We start from the raw sequence: 15,000 nt of genomic DNA, 5'->3' as shown, positions 1-15,000 counted from the left end.
CAGAGTGCTGTGCAGCAGATGTCAGACAGAGAGAGGGACAGAGAGAGAGAGAGAGAGAGAGAGAGAGAGAGAGACACAGACAGACAGACAGACAGAGAAATAAAGGCTGACGAAGAGAGAGAGCAGGACAGGGAGCAAATTTGAATTTCAAATCCAGAATGCGTAATTTAAATTACCCAGTTCATAGATCAATTCAAGCCAAAAACCCTACATCAGATATCAAATTACTCCATCATTCTGCCACTCTTCTATGAAGAAAAAGTGAGTATATAGCGAGTGAGACAGGGGGAGATCGAGAGAGAGAGATGGAGAGAGGGATAGATAGAGCAAGAGAGAGAGGGAAAGAAGGGGAGAGGAAGAGGGAAAGAAGGGGAGAGCGAGCCTCGGCTTCTGTGTGTCTCTTTTTCCTTGAACTTCATATCAAACGCTTTTTATCATTTGATTTCTGAGAAATCAGAAGTACATGTAAACACACTCTCCTCCAAATCAAACCAGCGAGCCAAGCGAATTAGAGGCACAGCTCTGAAGTTGCGGTGCAGTTAAAGACTAAAGTTATCTATTTGACAATAAACTCTGGACCGACTGTATAAACTACCCAGATACACTTTCCTCCTCCTCCTTGCTGTGGTCTAAACATTGCCTTTTTCCACTTAGCTAAGCCAGCAATATCCTGCGCATTCTGACAAAAGGCATTACACCTTTTGTGTCTCAAAGCCTTAGGAAATCCACCGGGCTTAGTGGGCAGCCTTGATTAATGCCACTTAACTAAGAGCTAGCTCTCTCTGCATGAAGGCTCATTACTTAGACCTAGCAAGTACAATCCGAAGAGAGCTATGATTGAACGAGTACAATGCCTGCGGAGCTTAATTGTCTTCAGTTATGCCAAGGCCTAAATATTGTTTGTCATGAATCTATTTTTGCTTTTTGTCTGTATTCTGGCAACCCATGCATTTTCTGAAGTTAATTTAGAAAGTGTGTTTACTTGCTTGGCAGGGGTTAAATAAACCAATTTGTTTCTGAAAAGTAGGCTGTGTTAGTGTAAGACCTGCAAACATTTTTCTGTTTAACATTTGAATTCGGAGGCTCTCGGTTTAGTTTACCCTGTGTGCGGTGTCCTCAGATAAGAGGCAAATAAAGTGTCTGTTTAGTTTAATCAAGTGCATGTTAAATTTTGCTCTTGACTATTTGAAAACACCATTTTGCCAAAGCCTAATGAGTCTGTAGGAGGTGTGCAAGTATCTCTTGTACAACTCATTGTGGACCCACATTGCAGAAGTAAAATATATTATAGTTGTCAGGTGAAAACCTCGTAACTTTTGGTGACTTAAATATTTTAAATTGAAGGATCACATGCTCCTCTATGGGTTGAGGAAATTCTACGACCGCTTTGGCTTATGAAACCTTTCTAAACCCATTGGATAAACCTTGGAGATACAAGGTTTTCACCAACCACAGCAACATTTAAATGAGTGAAAAAAATAAGTTTTCCACCTTTTCCCTTTTATTCTTATTTCTTTATCTAGCACATCTCTATTGCTCATAATCATTCAAGGGATTTGATACATGTTACTCCTATTGTCAGGGTGCTGTGGCTTTGACCCCTGCTTATTATTGTTAGTTGCTTGACATTTTAATGATCTAGGAATCTAGGAAGGACGTTTATTCTGCTGCTGCACTCACTGTAGGATTACTGTTACACGATTCTCATTTTAAAGACTGGAATGAGAGTGAGAAGAACATGCGGCAAGGTTTAGTTGTGATGAGAAATCCCAACTGGATTGTATTTCATCAGCACAGTGTCATAAAGTTTTGTGAAATGAGCACAAACTCTGAAACACACACAAATTACGAGAAGATTACATTCCTCCACAGCGAAATGATTATGTGATAATAGCACGAACTGGAGACGCCATTTTCACATGAAAAGGTTAGCTAATGGTTAAGTTTAGGCAACTAAAACAACTTTGGTTAAGGTTAGGATTAAGGTTTTGGTCATGGTTAAATAAGAAACACTTTTGCTAAAAATTAAAACTTCATTCACAGTAGCCAACTTCTTCTCATGAGTTGGGAATTAAAGCCAGGTTGTCAGAGTTGAAGGTAAATATTTCTGCCCATACACAGTGCTATTTCAATGTCTAACTACCTCCTGTTTCTAGTCGCGTCTCCTTCACACAATCCTTTCCGTGGTGGGAAAACCATCACTTCCTCATCTGACAGAGGAGAATGAGGAGGTGGTGGGATGCAAAAGGCACAACGAACTGAGGTGATATACCCAGTGCAGGAAGTGTAATGACTGGATAATTGGATGGTTGGACATGACCGGCATTCCTCCCAGGGAGAAAAACCATTTGGAGAGCCGTGTGTGTGAAAGCGCTGCCGCTGTGTGGTAAGTAGATTAGAAGATGAGAGTCTCTCCTCCCAAACTTGTGTCATGAACTCCAATCGCTGTGGATAAGAGAATTAGAGGTGGTGAAGCTGTGCGTTTGAATTGCCTGGTCGGGTACAGGCAGCCCATTAGGCCAACAGATGGCCGGCTGGTTCCCTTAGCACGGACACAGGGCAACTTAACGAGAGAGAGGCTGACTCAGCGCTGCTTACGGCACTATGAGTGTGTGTGTGTGTGTGTGTGTGTGTGTGTGTGTGAAAGAGAGAAGTGTGTGTGATATAGAGATAGAGTGTGTGACAGGCAGAGAGAGAGATAGAGAGCTGGAGAGTGTCTGACTCAGTGTGGCTTATGGAACTATATGTATGAGTGTGTGTGTGTGTGTGTGTGTGTGTGTGTGTGTGTGTGCACATGAATACGCATGTTTGTTGTTAGCGTACACTCTGTCCAAGCAGCTATCAAGTGCGTGAATACATGGATCCGCCCACATAGCTCCGCCCACATAGCTCCATCTGCTCTGCTGTCTCATGCCCTCTGAGTGTTTGGGTTTACAGTACAAATAATTTTTTTTTAAAGATAATTTTTTTGGCCATTTTCACCTTTATTCAACAGTTGAAAGTGGAGAGAGACAGCAAAGATTGTGAGAGGAAATAGGAATGACATGTGACAAAGGTCTTGGGTCAGATTCGAACCCGGAACGTTGCGTTATTGCGTTAGCTGTAATTTGGCTAGTACAGTATTTTTTGGCGATTATGGAATTTTAAGGGTTCGTTGCTATGGTGACAACACAAGTCTGGGAATTAAGGCTGTAAAGTCTGTCACACTCGCTTGAGAACTGTGCAGATGAGTCTGTTAGCAAACTGTCAAAACTCAACTGAAAGCTAACGTTAGCGACGAGGCTAACGTAGCTTTATCACAGACTGAGCTTCTCTCTCTAGCTCTTCTAGTCAACATTAGCATGTTAGCAATCCATGGCAGCAAGGAGACAGAGAAGCTGCTTTGGTTTTTTGCTGTAAAACTTCTAAGCTCAGCTTTGATTATAAAATAAAAATGGATAACAATCTAATGTATGTATGTGTATGAGTATATATATGTGTCTGTACTGTATATATTGTATATATATATAGATATACTGTATGTATATGTGTATGTATGGATGGATGCATATATGTATTCTTGTGTCTTGTGTTTTGTTTTGTGTTCTTTCTTTGAGTTGGATTTACTTTATTTTGTAGCTATGGGAAAATATTTCATAATCATTTCCCTTTGCCATTTCCTTTTGAGAACTGATTAATAGAGATCTGTGTTGGGTGTGTTGGTGGGTGGGGGGTACCGGTCGCCATGAGGGGGAGGGAAGATGAGGGAGGGTCGGGGAGTTGAGACGGGATGGGTTTGGGGGGGGGGGAAAGTACACATCACAAAAAAAAACTTCTCTGCTCAGCAACTTCGGTTTAGTCGGTTTATACGAAGCTAGCTCAATGGTTCACATAGAAATGGCCGCCGCTCCGACCGTCCTGGAACATTGATTTGAATGTGAATGACCGTTTTATCCATTCAAGTTCTGTGGTTAAATACAATACAGAAGAGTACACACATTGTGAAATGATCAAGGATAACTGATTTGGAGTCGCCTTCTTGAAAGTTTAAAATGTGAATCTGTGGGATTTCCATTCGTTTGATTTTGTGTCTTTGCGTCTCCATGTTATTTCCCCTGGGCTCCGGTGTGTGTGAAGGTTCAGAGGGATGTGAGCTGAGGGACGGTGCAGAGCAGAGCGTCTGCATGAAAAGCTCTCACTGATGCTCCAGGTACAAAATCAATGTCAGCCTTCAATAACAATAGAAAGGATTCTTTGAAACAGGCTGTTGAAGGGGAATCAGACAGGTGGCCCGGGGACAGGGAATGGATATGTGAGTGGATATAGGGAATTAAAGTGGTTTACTGCAAGATTCATATTTCGTCTCCATCTTTGTTGCTCAGCGCTCACTGCTGTGGTGTTTCTGCGCTGCACTTCCCAGAGATCACCTGTCAATCAAACGGTGTGGGCGGAGCTTGGATATTCTGTTGATGCAGTTTGAGTTTCTCTTTTCTTTGTCTGTTCAGCCACGGTGGCTATCGCTGCTCATGCTAACTACCCAGTTATTCTTCTTCTGTTTATTCCAAACAAACCGCTGTTGTTTGAAATAAAACAGATCACTTCCTGTGCGCCAGAGGATTTTTCCCAGGAAAGATCTACCAGACACCGAGTGTTTTGTTTTGATTTGGGTTTTATTAGGAACTCTTTCAGCCCAAGGTCTACTCTTCCAAGAGTCCTACACTACACAAAAACACTCTTTAATCAATACATAGTTAAAACAATTTGTCAAGCAATAATAGCCTGCACACAATTGCTGAGAGCAGCAACATTAAAAGCTTTCATAAAGTGGGTACAGGTTGAGTCACTATTATGATATATCCATTGGCGGTGGAGAGTAGCAAAACAGATATATAGGCCACAGGAAAATGCCACAGATTGCCTTTGTCAACTATGGAAAGGTATAATTACCATATGGGTAACACTTTACAATAAGGGTACACTAAGTTAAGGGTTAGTTAATGCTTAATAAGCATTAACTAACCCTTAATTAACAGTTAACTAATGTGTAATTTATTAATGGTGTTCATCTTAACTAAGGTATTAATTTATACATTATTTAATAGTTTATAAAGATGACTATTAAATAATGTATAAATTAATACCTTAGTTAACATGAACACCATTAGTAAATGATTACCAGACATATGAGTTAACTGTTAATTAAGGGTTAGTTAATTCTTATTAAGCATTAACTAACCCTTAATTAATGTACCCTTATTGTAAAGTGTTACCCAAATATGATGAAGCGATTCTGTCCAAATTACCTCTATCTCTTATTATATCTCTACCATGTCTCTACCTAAGTTTGTATGTTGTATATTCTCAAAAACAAAAAATAAAAAATGTATCTATAAAAAAAAGAGAAAATGCTACAGATTATTACTTATATATATATATTATAAAGACGTGGACTAGTGATGAGGAAGTTGCCAGTTTGAATCCAGGTTAGGAAAACGAATAAGTAAATCTCTCCCTCCTTTAACGACTACAAGTAAGGCGCACAGCAAGGCATTCAACCCCAAACTAATGCCCAAGGTCCAATCAGTGGACAACACTAATCAAGAATCCAATAAAACAAGAGCTAGTAGTCAATTATTTCATCGTTATTTCAATGTCTGTGCTGTCATAAAATGTGTGTGTGTGTGTGTGTGTGTGTGTGTGTGTGTGTGTGTACGTGTGCACAGATGCTGAATGCAAATTGCTGTTGGAACATCAACCCCTAACAATGCCAGCTTACCACAGACAGTAACAACCAAATGGAGAGCAGTTGTCACAAAATTACCAGTTGTAACTTGAGCGATGACTGAGTTACAGATGAGACAAAAAAAAAAGAAAAGAAAAGAAAGGTGAGCGTGATAAAGAAGGAAGAGAGAGAGAGGGACAGAGGCAAACAGGGAATGAGAGAGTAAGGCAGAAAAAGAGAAACAGACCAAAAGAGGAAGAGACAGAGATTTTCCTATTTCCAGTCTGCTGGAAGTGGGGCGCAGTCAGCCTGCAGGCTAGAGACGAATCAAGCATACCTCCTCTTCCTCTCTCTCTCTCTCTCTCTCTCTCCCTCTCTCTCTCTCTCTCTCTCCTCTCTCTCTCTCTCTCTCTCTCTCCCTTTCTCTCTCCTGAGCCAAAGAAGACAACAAGGGAGCTGTATGTGATTTCAGCATCTGGGGAGAGAGGTGGAGAAAACAATATACTCTTCACAGTTATTTCTGTCTCCCTTGGGATGGAAGGGTCACACACACAGAAACACACACACAGACACACACACACACACACACACACATATAGGCATACCCCTATGTCAAACTCACAGATTTTTCCTATTGATTCCCACAATCCCAGGTCTCAGTATGTTGCTCTATAGCAACATAACAACACCATGTTTTCAGGTATACACTGTACATTCTACTTTCCTTAAAGATGTTTAAAATGTGAAGAAATGGAAACCGATTCCAGAAATCAACACTTTCCTCTCCTACAGTGGGAGCCATGTTTGATTTGCACAGCAGTGACCGCCTGTTCAGTTCCTCTGGAGGGTTCAGCAGGAAGGCAGCAGTATATTCAACAAACACACACAAGCAATTTAACACCTAACACTTGGGCTTAGGTTTAAGCTTACAGCAATCCCATGCATTTGTAAATCTAATCTAGTCTAATAGCATAACCAACAGAGGAAAACTACTTCAAACAGTACTCAAGGCGAAGCACCACAGGTGAATAGAAAAAACAAATCCTTTCATCCTATAATTATGAAATTATAGATGTTGAATATGGACGCAAATGAAAACACTTTGTCTATTGTGACTTTTATTTACTTTATTAACATTCAAATTCATTCATAAACACATGCACATTTGCATAACTGTTTAAATTAGCATAAAGAAGCAAAATATTCTAATATCATAAAATCCAATCCAACCAAAATTGGCATTTTCACCTGTGGTGCCACACACACACACACACACCTCCGTATGTGCATTCGGAAATTCACAGCTATAACTTGTAGGCAACTACTGCAACAACTAGTTCTTTTCTTGGCTTGTGGAATATCTTTGTAGCTAAAGCATTTAAACCCTAACCCTGCAAATTCTTTTTCAATGAAATGTTTTAATTACAAGTTTCTTTGCCTTTATAGACCTCCAAGGACACCAACTGCACTATGTGTTTGTCTTTTGTGCAAATACCTTTCACGACTCACTAATGACTCCATCCATGACCGGTAAAGACTCAAGAATTCTGTTACGAAGAGAGAACAAAGATTCTCAGGGTGAAACTGTAAGAGCTGTACTCTTTTTCTGACTGACAGAACTCACTCCACACGGAGGAAATTAAATGAAAGAGAGGATCAGTGGAGGAGAGGAAGAATTGCTGTCGTGAGCCGCCGCGTTGCTGACCGTCAAGTCTTCCTAACCCATGTGTTACGGACAAAAGAGGGATGATGCATAAACGGAGGGAAATATAGCCCTCTGTTTCCTGAGTGTGCACCACAGGCTCTCTGTGGGCTCCATATATCTCTGTCGCTATTGGCTGAGCGGTGAAATAGAGGCCGGCGGGTCCTGCTGACTGCGTGGCTCTGCTGCGGAAAGGATCGCCAGTGTTACTGGACTAAAAGAGGTGAAATAGAGCTGTTTTTCACCGCTCAGCTGTGTCTGTTTCTGCACAAGCCTGCAGTTCACTGTGTATTATCCAGCATGCCACGCAGAAAAATAAAGGTGCCGAAAACGGTTCTTGGGAGTGATGCCATAGAAGAACCATTTCTGGAACTATTTCTGTACTCCTTTGCTTAGACACCTGCATTGTGTTTTTGTTTATCTGCCCTATAGCCTCATTTGCAATTGCACAATATATACTATGGAGGGGTTTGGTTATTTACCACATTTATGCCATCACCCACCATCCAATAACTAAGAATTAAGAATCCCAAAGAACCATATACTGTATGTTTCTTTGGGATATTAAAAAGTTCTTGAAAGGTTCTTTGTGGAACCAGAAAGGGTTCCTCTATTGCATCACTCCGAAGAACCTTTTTCAGCTCCAGTTCATACCAGTGGTGGAAGAAGTACTGAGATCTTTTACTTAAGTAAAAGTAACAATACAACAATGTAAAGATATTCCATTACAAGTAAAAATCCATTCAAAATCTTACTTAAGTAAAAGTACATAAGTATTGGCAGCAACATGTACTTAGAGTATCAAAGTAAACATACTCATTATGCAAACTGTCCCCATTTAGAGAGTTATATTTTTCATAAATTATTGGAATATTAATACTGATTTATTGACATGTAAGCAGCATTTTAAAGTTGTCAACGTGAAGCTAATATTAACAATTTAGCTATAGTTTTGGGTAGTCTAATCTATAACAATGCTATTTTATAGTTATTTTATAAAGATGATCAAATGTTTTAAATATAAAATATTGATCTGAAAAGTAACTAGTAACTATAGCTGTGAAATAAATGTAATGGAGTAAAAAGTACAATATTTCCCTCTAAAATGTAGTGGAGTACAAAGTACAAAGTAGCATAAAATGGAAATACTCAAGTAAAGTACAAGTACCTCAAAATTGTACTTGAGTACAGTACTTGAGTAAATGTAGTTAGTTACTTTCCACCACTGGTTCACACCTCTCTTTTTCTGTGTGATAGAAAGACAGACACAGAGACAGACACAGGCACAGACACAAAAATTTCCTGGCAAATGAAATACTTCAATCCAAACAACTCGAGGCTTCAAGTGTGCAATGCTTTAAGTGATTAAGGCGTAAAACGATCCCCGAGCAGCGCTGAGGCTGATGGAGCTTTCTGCATCGGGGTTCGTTGTGATCTCCAACGCTTTTCGCTCACATGTGACACAGATCTGATGTTTTCTGATCAGTGTGAAGAGCGAAAAGCTGCGGGACCACAGGGATACGTGGTGCAAAATTGGATCTAACCTAAGATATGCGACCCAGGAGTATTTGAATGCGTGATGAGGGCGGAAAGTTGGGAAGCAGAGCCAACTTTTTAATGAGCTGCAGCAGAATTGCGCAGACATTCCGACAGCGTGGAAAAGCGGGAATTCTGGGAATGTCCTAATCAGCCAAGCTGATGGCCTCCAGATAAGACGGATAATCAGCGATAGGGACAAATGGCTGCTTGCTGATGGAGGGAGATGGGAGAAACGTGTGCTCCAATGACACCCATTCACCAGATCAAAAGCCCTGGCCAGGAACTCTGGGATTGGTGTTTGATGTCTGATTGGTGAAATTGTGGGCAATCTAATGCGTGTGTGTGTAATGTGTGTGTAACATAAGTGTTTATGATTGTATGCGTGTGTCTGTGTGATGGGTTTGATATGAGCACGATGCGTCTGCCTGTGTGTGTATGCATATGTGCAACGTGTGTGCATGTGTGCTCCCTGCATAATGCCCTACATCTGCTTCCATGTTTGTGTGATCCCATCTGCCTGTGTGGTAAGCCACAAGGCCCGCCGCTTCAATCCGTCTGATGAGAGCCGCCCTTCTTCTTTGATTTTGATTTGATATACTTGATGTTATTAATTTGTTAATAGTGGGTTGGGTGTTGGGGCGTAGGATCAGCTAGTTAGTGCTGAGCAGGTAGAGCTCAAAGGAAAATAAAAAAAATCCACCCTAAAACACTGTTAAAACATGCAGCTTGCATTCCTGAGTCCATTTTGTTGCTTGGTGTATTTTTCTTATTCTATAACTGGCCAAACATAGACGATGTGATGTTACGCTGAGATATTTGCAGTGTAGCTACAATGGAGTTTTGGTGTCAGCACCGAGAGACGTTCAACAATCATACCGGGAGAAATCCATCCAAGTAGGCCTGGGCGATATGGTTGAAAGCAATATCATGATAATGATCATGATAATAATTTTCTCGATATCAATATATATCACGATATGGTTCATGTATGCAAAATCACGTTAAATAATCAAATGTATGTTCATCTCATTGAACTGAATGGTGATGTTAGGTGTGATGTCAAACAAAACTGAAATCTTCAAATAATATTCCTACCATACCTCATTTTATCAGAGTTTTTAAGTAAAATTTGCTTGTCATCATCAATTTAGACAGCAGAAATGTGTGTCACAATATCAAAATATCTTCATATCATCATGATATGATTCCACTGAAAGACGCTGAACGATAATATTGAATTATCGGCCAGCCCTAGCCACAAGACATGTTGACGTTTTGAGTAAAGGGGCGTGACTCTCCTCACTTTGTCTCCGCTAGAAATACTCTTGCTCCACTATCACTATCGCTCTCCCCACACACACACACACACACACACATATAACCCATTCTCTGGGGTTTATCAAAAGGCATTCTGGGAAATGTAGGAAATCAATACGTAAAGTAGAAGTAGACAAGGCAGGTTGAGGGAAAGTGGGTTCACCAAAAAGCTAAATGTCAATGAATTAATCACAAAATAACTCCTGGAATGCGCTGAACATCATAAATTGATCGTATCTGACTGTCTTAGATTTTCTGAGGCTGGATTTGTCCCTCAAGGAACTGAAGCGTGAAGTCGCACTGGATTAGAGCGTCAGCTGAGTGTCTAAAAAATAAAAGTAGCAGAGCAGAGGCAGCGAGGCCTTGATCAAAACCATTTTTTGGGCAGCTGCTCTGTTCTGCTCTGCCTTGCCGTGTCGCAGCCCAAACATTATTCCAGCTGATTACACACCAATTCCCATCAAGAGCCGCCCGCTCTGCCCCGCCCTGATTAACACCAACCACCGACCCCGCTGCAATGTGTTCAGTATGGGACTTTTTTTTTTTTTTTGTGTTTCCTTCCTGCTTTCTTTTGGTCTTTCTCTCATTCTTGCTTTTTTCCTGTCTAATTACCTCTTGTTCTCATTCTTTTACTCTCTTTTCTTTTACTCTACACTCTTCTATTGCTCTTTCTCTTCCTCTCCATCTCTCCTGTATCTTAGCTCACTTTCCTTTACGTCCAACGCCTTTACGGTGTGTTTCTTTCTTTCTTTCTTTCTTTCTTTCTTATGATTTCTCTCTTTCTTTACGTCCAACGCTTTTACGGTACATTTCTTTCTGTCTTTCTTTCTTTCTTTCTTTCTTATGATTTCTCTCTTTCTTTACGTCCAATGCTTTTACGGTACATTCTTTCTTTCTTTCTTTCTTTCTTTCTTTCTTTCTTACTTTCTTTTTTTCTTTCTCACTTTCTTATGATTTCCAAATCAACAGTTTTCCTCTGGATTGCAGCCACCAGCACAATAAAAATCAGAGACAACCCTTTGCAAAAATGCTGACGCAGAGTCGTTTGGAGTTTGGTACGATTCCTTGTGCAATTTCAAAACAATTTAGACACAACGAGACCTGTGGAAAAGAAGAAGTAAGAAGAAGAAGAAGAAGAAGAACAAGAAGAAGAAGGAGAAGAAGAAGAAGAAGAAGAAGAAGAAGAAGAAGAAGAGCTTTTAATGAATGCTGAAAGCTATCTGTGTCATCAGTATAAGTTGACGGGAGCTGCCACGATACTCCAAGAATATGAGAGAGAAAAATGGGGAAAGGACTGGTTTTCGTTTCAAAATGAACCAGATACAGAACAGAACATTTGACATTTGGTTAATTCTTTTATTCAAAGTAACCTACAGTATCATTGCTTTTATTATGAGCAGCCCCACTATCCTCTCCTCCACCTGTCTTCACAAACATCTTTTCTCTCTCAGATGTTGCAGATGGACCTGAGCAGGCGTTCTGTAACACACAGGTCCAACAGAGCAACACCAACACTGTGTGGGTGTGTACAGAACCAAACACAAGTGTTCAAGTGATGTTGAAGCTTCATTTTGAAATGCCTTGAAACGAGACGGTGGACAGGTCAAAACAAAAACAAAGAATTCAATTGATTCTATAAAAATATGACAATGGACACAAACAAATAGAATGTGTGTGTGCGAAACCGCTGCTGGTGGCCTGTACACACACATACGCCGCAAGCGCACACACACACACACACGCACACACACACACACACACACACAGAAGCAGCGCTGAAGAGAACCTTGTGGCTACATGCCTTTACACTTGCGTATGACTTAAGCTGTGCCCAGCTGTTGCACATTGACAAGACTGCAGCCAGCAGTGTGTGTGCGTGTGTGTGTGTGTGTGTGTGTGTGTGTGTGTGTGTGTGTGCAGGACTGCTAGCTATTTCCTGAGCAGTCTGTTGTGATAGCAAGTGCAGCTGCTTCTCTCTGTGCCTCTATATAATAGAAAAGGCTGACATTTAAATCCTGACTCCTGTGTGGCAGGAGTGCTTACTGTATTTACTGTATATACGTGTGTGTGTGTGTGTGTGTGTGTGTGTGAGTGTGAGTGTGTGTTAGTGTTGGGGAGAGAGAGAGTGGTAGAGAGTGACATGTACTATCATGTCATAGTCACCCACGTTTTCAGATTTCCATTGAACTTGTGAGCTTTCTAATGATATTGACATTTGTCATGATTATTATTTTATTTTTAATAGGCCTTCTTCATATATATATATATATACATATATATACATTCTTTATATGGCAAAGCCAATAAAGCCTCATTGAATTGAATAATATTTTGTGATATTTTTATTTTATGAGATATTCAAAGTCGTCCAGCTGCCTAAATGTGACACACAATGCACATGAACTGATCTGGTTTTAAGAAATCTTTCATTCCAACTGTTGAACAAATCAAAGGACAATATAGAGATGTTTTTAACATTGTTTTTAATTGCTATCTGTCTGTTTTTTGTGTGACGAGCCTGACACAAGCCAAAGAAAAATGTCCATGTTGTTTACAATAATGGACAATAAAGTTTTCTTGAATCTCGAATCTTGAATCTGACACGAGCATTCGATGAAGTTTGCATGGAACAGCCTGCCACACATCATGAACACGCCTCTGTCAGACCTGGGCGGCCCTGCACCCAAACACTCACTCAGCTTTCCCAGCATGCATCCTGTCTGACATGCAGACGCTGACCAGCGCAGCTGATACACACATCAAACCTTAAAAAAACATCTCTGCAACACCCAACCACCAATCCTGCTTCAGCCAGACTGACAGATAAGGTATAGTGTAATGTATGAAACTTACTTCAAGTCCCCATGAAATTAACTCCCATTACTTTTACATCCTGGAAAACGCAGTATCTTTCATGGTGACCTCATGCTGCATCAGGAGGCGTAAATATGATTTCTAACCAATAAAACCATCAGATTTTTTAACAGTCCCACCCCCTCCACACTCCTCCCATCAAATAAAACTGCCTTTCTCTCCCTGACTCATATTCCATTGATTTAGACTTTTGAATTCTCCCTCACTGCATTATTAACAGGAAATAAGATCATATTTTCAAAACATATATCCATTTTGGAAGAAAAGTTGTCACCTGAAGTTTGTCATTCAATACCTCTAAAATTTGGAGGATCCGGTCTGTAAAAGTGTTGCCAATTTGTTAACCAAGGACGTAATTTGCATACTATCCTTTAAAAAGTATCACACTAGAAAAATAAATGAAAGCTGAGTAGTCATGGCAAAGTTTATTACTTGTTCTGATGGAGTAAAGCTCTGTCACACAAACATAACAAGTCTCTATCCTCTAACTTCATCCAGACAGTGTGTGATAAAAAGCTAATAATGTTTCTCATCAAGCTGCTGTGTGATCAGTTTAGTGAATGTTCAGTAAGATGAAACTGACAAACACATCTATATGTGATTAAAGATGAGTCGGGTTCAGGTTAAACTGCACCGTGGGTTTTTAATTTGTCCGTGTCGGTGCAACCTGGAGTTATCAGTCATTTAGCGAGAGCGGGCGGCACTTGTGTTGAAAAGACAGATATCTTCATTTTGAAATGAAACTCTTCAGTTTTAAGGATTTATTTTGTGGATTAGATTAATCATTTTAGTGAAAAAAAAACCCTCATTTCACTTCATTTCCTGAAAACAGCTAGAAGATCAGTGATCTGACAGATGATATTTTAACATTATACAAACTGAGAGGATCAGACATTAAGTCTGCATGACCGGGCTTTTAATCTTCTGAAGCAACTGTAGTGAAACGTACAGGTATTGCATTAGCTAATCATACAATCTTAGCACTTTCTTTCTCTAATTTAAAAGCTAATCTTCCACGACACGAACTCCACGCCAGCCTCACCGCCGAGAGGAAAACCAAATCATCAATGAATTTTTAATGCGAGGCACTTTTGGCTGAAATAACTTTATTAATAGCAGGACTTGGAGCATGACAGTGTTCTTTGAGATTGCCAAAGAAAGCATGAGACAGAGAAGAAAAGCGGTTTCATGTGTGTGTGTGTGTGTGTGTGTGTGTGTGTTGGGGAGATAGAGAAAGTCAGAGTGAAAGTGAGAGAAAATCAGAGAGAAAGCAAGAGAGTGAAAGGCAGCAGATTGTGTGTTTGCATGCGGGATGTGTGTTTATGCATGTGTGCACATTTACATTTATTTTGTGTGTGTGTGTGTGTGTGTGTGTGAGGGACCTTCTGGTCTTGTGTTGGAGTGTGTGAAGAGATTTTCCATCCATTAGGGTGGCCGCACTCCCAGACAGACGCGCGCACACACACACACACACACACAGACACACACACACAGATACACACTCTCTCTCTCTCCCTTTCTCTCTCTCTGAAGGCGTAGAGAAATGCACTCTGAGATCCAATAACTCAGCTTAGTAAATACACTAATTATATAATCTTGTGCATGATGTATCACATTTTGGATGGGTGTTTTCAGCGTATGTGTGTGTGTGTGTGTGTGTGTGTGTGTGTGTGTGTGTGCGTGCGTGTGAAAGGTCGTCGCGCCCCGGGGAAGGCACACACGGAGAACAAACAGGGCGTAAAAAGAAAGAGATAAAAGAAAAAAAAAAGAAGAAAAGATGGAATTCGTGCAACAAAACAGCAGTCAGCTTTCTCTCTGTTATTCTGTATTTTTATCTTAATTAATCCAGGAGAGCTCCACTAAGTAT

At 40.3% G+C, this 15,000-nt stretch overlaps 1 protein-coding gene across 1 annotated transcript in view; it reads right to left on the bottom strand.

Annotated features, from left to right (window-relative positions):
- The window catches only part of kcnq5a (potassium voltage-gated channel, KQT-like subfamily, member 5a), a 127,520-nt gene that overhangs the window by 53,887 nt on the left and 58,633 nt on the right, over positions 1 to 15,000 (bottom strand). The window lies entirely within an intron of this gene.

This window comes from Centroberyx affinis, unplaced genomic scaffold (genome assembly GCF_046629955.1).
Source record: "Centroberyx affinis isolate AG114_WGS23_722 - 3 ecotype Tasmania unplaced genomic scaffold, CSIRO-AGI_Caff_v1 ptg001814l_1, whole genome shotgun sequence".
In the NCBI taxonomy this organism is placed as follows: Eukaryota; Metazoa; Chordata; class Actinopteri; order Beryciformes; family Berycidae; genus Centroberyx; species Centroberyx affinis.
The sequence above is the reverse complement of the archived record's forward strand: the minus strand, read 5'-3'. Positions and strand labels throughout refer to the sequence as shown.